Genomic DNA, 6,565 nt, shown 5'->3' on the forward strand with positions numbered 1-6,565 from the left:
CGGTCCTCGATGATTTCATTCAAGTGGGTTTGCTAACGGCCCACAGTCCGAAGGCGGGACAGAGTTGAGGAAGATTTCGCCCATTTTGTTTTCATTTTTGTACCTTTTCTATTAAAAAAAAAAAAACAAAAACAAAAGTTAGCTCTCCCTCCTCCCAAAGCAGATCACAATGCATAATTTTTGCAACACTGGATTATGGACATTTTCAAACACGAAGAAAGTAGAATTTTGCGGCGAACATTTTACGTTTAACATTTAAACGTTTAACTTTCTACCATTAAAATTTTGCTATTCCTTATCACACTACGCCTCTATCCGTCACTCATTTTTTGAGACACTCCCAAGTAAGTCACATTGCATTTTTTTTAAAAAAGACCTCCATCATATTCGTAATGGCAATTATATTGAGGGCTTAAGTGTCCAATATTGTTCTAAGCACATTGCAAGCTTTATCACATGGAACCTTCCAAAACGGTATTATAATTACACCCATTTTATAGGAAGCAGGGGCTTGGAGATAGGAGTTAAATCACTTGGCCAAGTGGCAGAGTTAACAGGCAGCCCCACTCGAAGGTGGCTTGTATTTCTTCCACTTTTTTGCTTCTGACATTAAGGGAAAAGGACTCTTTCGATTATACTCCCTAGAAAACCTCCTTCATACAGATTCCCTAACTAAAGCAAGCACTGGACACAATCTGTTATTCCTCCCTGTTCTGTCTCATCTCGTATTTGGAAGCAGTGATAAAATTTGAGAGCTTGAAGGCAATGGGTTTAATATCTTTTGTCATCTTGTTTTCTTTACCATAACTGCTTGTATTTCAGGGTGTTTCAGTGATCTTTCTGGGTTTAGTGAAAGAAAAGATGATTTGTGGAGTCAGGGAGACCCTAGTTTGTATCTGACTGCTTCCAATCTCAGCTTTGTCACCTGGGGACAGTGATCTTGCTTTTCATAGCTCAATTTGCTCATTCATAGCAAAGGGTATATTAATATCTACTCTCAGAGGACTAAAGCGGGGTTTCTAGAAGATAATCTGTGTCAAAGAGGTTAGTTCACAGTGGGTTTCCAGAAAAGGTTATTCTTCCTTTCTGCCAGTATTGGATTCTTTCCTATTTCTCTTGCAGTTCTACTTAGCATCTGAGAATCCCTGTGAGTTCTTTAAGAGCGTTCCCTTTACTCCACTTCCAGTATTGGTCTCAGGAAGCCAGCATCTCCAATTCTTGTGCTATTTGGACCTTCCAATTCCTTCAGTTTATAACTCCTGACCTGATTTCCTCCATCCCTTCTCTGCCCCAAATGCCTAGGATCATACCTATTGGGGTCATTAAACGGAAGTATCGAAATCTTAGATTCACACACTCCACTCTTTTATTCTTTTTGCTCGCCTGCTCATATCTTTTTCATAGTGAGGATATTTACGTAACCAAACAGAACCTATGTATTTTTTGGATGTGGATCATTAAAAAAAAAAAAGACTATTGAATCTGTTACAACACTTTGTCTTTAGTGTTTGGTTTTTTGGCCTCGAGGCATGTGGGATCTTAGCTTCCCTCTCAGGGATCAGACCCTGCAGCCAAAGGATTAGAAGGTGAAGTCTTAACCGCTGGACTTCCAGCAAGGTCCTAGAACCTATTCCTTTTTAATAATTTCTTTTGTTCCTCTTACCCTAACTCTACACCCCAGGTACCTAGCACACAATCATTTATCTACAAGGCAGGTACTTTAAATAAAGAAATGGGGGAGTTGGAGTCTTATCTGAAGGGGCAGTTGATAGTCAACTCCAGCTAATTACTGCTCCCACTGTGGCCAGATCTTCCTGTTTTTAAAGTGAAGCCTAACTCTAGTTTCTTTTTTTAAATGGGAAACATTCTTCCTTCTCTTTTTTCTTTGAGGTTGTCTCAGCTATATTTGGATCCTCTGTATAAATTTTAGAACCAGCTTAGTAAATTCCAGGAAACCACTTTTGGGAATTTTAATTGGGTTTACATTGGATTTATACAGAATTGCCATATTATAATACTGAGTCTCCCCATTTATGACCCTCCAGGATTCCTCATTTATGTAAGTCTTATTTTATGAATTTCAATAGCAATTTATGGTTTTCTTCATAAAGATCTTGTATAATTTCAGGAGGGATTTATTCCAAGGCACCTTGGTTGCTATTGTAAATGGTATCTTTGGAAATCAGATATTTGATGTTGGTGTTTAAAGGAAACATATTTGAATTTTTTTGTATTGAACTCATATCTGCCAACAATACTGAAATCATAAGGTTTCCAGTGGCTTTTAGAATCAATTTCCTTTTCTTTGTTGACAGTCATATTGTCTGTAAATAACGAACATCTTTCTGTTCAGATCTTAACACTTTTTCTTGTTTTACTGTACTAGACAGGATCCCTCATGGAATCAACATATATTGGGCATTTTTGTTTTGTTTCTGACTACTAAGAGATCTGTCTGTATTTTGGAAAGATTTGATCTGTGGACTGGGGTCTGGCTACTTCTCAGTTTTACTAACCATATCTTCTTCTGTCATAAGATTTTGTTGGTATGGGTATGGCCATTCTTTCCATCAATGCATCATCAACTTTCGCAGATCCAAGTTTTCTCTATTCTCTTTTGGTCATTTTTAGTTTTTTTCTTGATGATCACTATCTGCACTGTGAATTGGATAAAAGACTAAACATTTATATTGATTTCTCACTGAATTTGTTAAAGAATTGTCAACCATTCCCCTCAGAACTGCTCCAGCAGTCAGCTTGGTCTGACTGTAGACCAATCAGTCAGAGATTACTGAAGATTATAGAGATCGCTGAACCAGAAGCTGTGGGGCCAGGCAGGTATCCTGTGAGCAAAGCAGTCCAGATGGGCCCCAAGGCCGTCTGAAGAGGGCAGCCTTTACTCATTCCTGGCAGATTATTGCCAGAGAGGGTTATTAGAATTGGTAAGTTTGGCATCTCAGTCTGCATTTTTTTTTTTTCTCAGTCTGGATTTTAACGGACAGAGTTTTGGAATTTACACGATTATTAAAAGGCTAGTTAGGAGACTGGGTGGGGGGGAGGTGTGGTTTGAGATAGCCTTTGAAAAAAGAAGCAGGTTTTGGAGAACAAGAGAGAAAAAAAATCTGTGACTTAGAATTACTGTTCCTATGCACAGATGAGGAAACTAGGCTCAGTCACGGAAGTGAATTGCCCAATGTCACAAAGCTTGTAGTAGTTTGAGTGAGTGATAGTCGCTCAGTTGTGTCCAACTCTTTGTGATTCCATGGACTGTACCCTGCCAGGTTCCTCTGTCCATGGAATTCTCCAGGCAAGAACACTGGAGTGGGTTACCATTTCCTTCTCCAGGGGATCTTCCCAACCGGGGCACTGAACACGGGTTTTCTGCATTGCAGACAGATTCTTTACCATCTGAACCTCCAGGGAAGCCTACTATTAAGAGACGCTTATAAGTATAAACACAAGGAGGCCAGGAGTGCTGCAGTCCATGGACTCTCAAAGAGTTGGACACGACTGAGTGACTGAACTGAAGTATAAACACAGGTCAAAACAAAAACAAAAACAAAAACAAGTCATCTTAAAAAGTATCAGCAGATACATGCTTAACTTTATCTTATAATCTATAGATATGGAATGAATCCATACTCCTTTCCCAAAGGAATGCCTGACAGGAGTAGCAATAAAGTTGTAAGTGATAATGACAATCATCAATCAGATGTAATAATTCAGATGAAGCTTATCTCTCTCGAAGCAAGTGTGCAAGTGGTCGGGAAGGAAATACAATGTGCTTTTAACTTTGTATGAAAAATAATGCTCAGTTCCATGTTGTTTAACATAGTGCTGTTTTTCGATTGTCAAAATTTGTGCCATCAACTATATAAGATCCAAAGCCACATACTGACAAGAAAGGCTGTTAAAATTTATTTAGTTAGACACATTGAATTACTACTGCTGTTTGGAGTCTGTTTCTGAAGACTTTCCATTATAGGTTAGTATAATTTTTTTCAGGTAAAAAACTTGGTTTCAACACTTATAGTCCTAAAAGTATTTCCCCTGGGATTTTTTCCACATAGAGAAGTTATCCATATAATTATTTTTAAACAGTCTTCCTAGCTTTGGGAAGACTTTGCCCTCCCTCCAACACACACACACACACACACACACACACACACACACACACGCGTGTGCGCGCGCGCGCGTGCACATAACCAAATCAGCTGTAAAGTACAACATGCAGAAATGACTGTCGGCCTCCTGTGAGGACACTGAATGCCATCTATCCCAAAGGTCAGTCAGCAATCTGCATGTGTTCCTGAGGAGAAATCAATTGAGTCCCTCCGCTGTTGTGACTTCTCCAAAGACAGCCCTTCCCATAACAGTTGTTCTGGACTTTATCCACCACGCTCATCTCATCTGCATTTCAGTGCTTCCTCCCACTCACCAGTCAATCCAAGAGTTCTTCAGAGGGACTTCCCTAGTGGTCCAATGGCTAAAACTCTGCGCTCCCAGTATAGGGGGCCCGGATTCCATCCCTGGTCAGGGAACTAGATCCCACATGCTGCAACTAAAGATCCTGTGTGCTGTAATTAAGACCCTAACACCCACTGCTGACAAAAATTAAAAAAAAAAAAAGAATTCCCGGGAATTGTTGGGAATATTGATTGCATTTTACTTCGAAAGTCTTTCATCTGCTTCAAAGTTATTGTGAAGATTAAATAATCTGCTATGTCTAAATGTCTGGTACAATGCATTGTGAACTCCCAAAGTTTTCCAGATGTGAAGCTGATCACAGCAACCCCACACCATGCATAAGGTGAGCCCCACCCCAGGGCTCGAAAGGTAAGGGAATACCTACTCTCCAGTAAGAATGCCTGGCCTTGTTGAGCCATTTAGGACTTTGTCTTTTAGCCAAGAATAATGTTGTAACAAATCCAACTAGCATTCCTATTGCAGCATCAGTACCAAGGAGAATTCCACCTTTAACCAGGAAAAGCCAGTCATCAGTGGATACTAGAGCCTCGAGCTGGCAGGACAGCTCTGCGACCCCAGTGCCTTCTGTCTCCATGTTTATCTAGTCTCCTTTCCTTTAAGGGCATGACCAAAAACTGCACATGTTTCTTCTGCTCACATTTGCCAAAACCTAATCACATGGCCTCATGTAGCTACAAGGGAGGTTGGGAAATGAGATCTTTATTTTTATTTATTTATGTTTTCTTTATTATTTATTTATTGAAGTATAGTTAATTTACAATATTGTGTGCTTTTTGCCGTAGCAGTCTCTTCTGTTGACCACAGTGTGCAGTGCTATTTAAAACACTTTCCTGTGATTTCTAAGAGGGGGAGAAGGTTGGGAGCTCTGGCCTAGTGTTCACTCTCTCTTTTTTAAAAATAGATTTTTCAACATATAGAATGATAGGTTTAAACAATTTTATTTCTTTTATTTATTTATTTTGGCTGTGTTGGGTCTTAGTTACAAGATGCAAGATCTTTTGTTGTGGTGCGTGGAGTCTTTAGTTGTGTTATGCAGGCTCCAGAGCATGCAGGCTTCAGTAGTTGCTGCACGTAGGCATCTCTAGTTGCAGCTTGTGGGTTGTCTAATTGCTCCTTGGCATGTGGGATCTTAGTTCCCTGACTAGGGAGCGAACCCACTTCTCCTGCATTGCAAGGCAGGTTCTTAATTGCTGGATCACCAAACCTTGTGTTCTATGGAAACATTTCCCTATTGAAATGTGACTGATTTCAAATTATTTGCTCCTTCCAAGTTATTTTTTTAAACAGGAAGGCACTTTTAAATCTGTGCTCTACCTAGCAAATCTGAGGTGTGGAGAGAGAACTGGAGTGGGGTAAGGGTGGGAGCTGGTACTTGTAGTCTTGGAGTGAGGGGGAAAGTGGGGTGTTTGTATGGGTGGTGGTGGGAGTAAGCAGTCTGACTCGACATTACTTTGAAGGTATTGCTGACAGATTTGGATGTGGGAGGAGAGATGAGTCAAAAGATGAGTTAAGAATGACTCCAGGGGAATTCCCTGGCAGTTCAGTGGTTAGAGCTCTGCACTTTGAGTACAGGCTACAGGCCTTCCTGGGTGTGGCAAAAAAAAAAAAAAAAAAAGACTCCAGGAAGAGAGTTGCCACTTTGAGTTGGTTCTGGGGAAATATTGAGTGTTAGTTGCCTCTCAGGTACCCAAATGGAGATGCTAAGTAGGCAGTTGGATGTATGTGACTGGAAGAAGATGGGGAAGCTGGAGATGTGAGTCTAGGAGGCATCTGGGTAAAGATCGCATCTGAAGTCACAAAGCTGAAAAGGAGTACGAATGGAGAGAAAAAACGAGAGGGCTGAGTCTGAGTCCTGGGGCAACCTGGGAGTAAAGGGTGAAAAGGAGAAACGAGGAAAAGAGAAGAAAAGGAGGTGGGGAGCAGCACTAGAGAGTGGTTTCCAGGACACCATGTTTAGAAAATGTGTCAAGGAGGGAGTGATCAGTCGTGTCAAATGCTGCAGATAGGCTAAGGAAGATGCATACAGAGAAGTTTAGCAAAATGGAGCTCACTGACAGCGCTGACAGTGGCAGTTTCA

Source organism: Muntiacus reevesi, chromosome 2, assembly GCF_963930625.1.
Source record: "Muntiacus reevesi chromosome 2, mMunRee1.1, whole genome shotgun sequence".
NCBI lineage: Eukaryota > Metazoa > Chordata > Mammalia > Artiodactyla > Cervidae > Muntiacus > Muntiacus reevesi.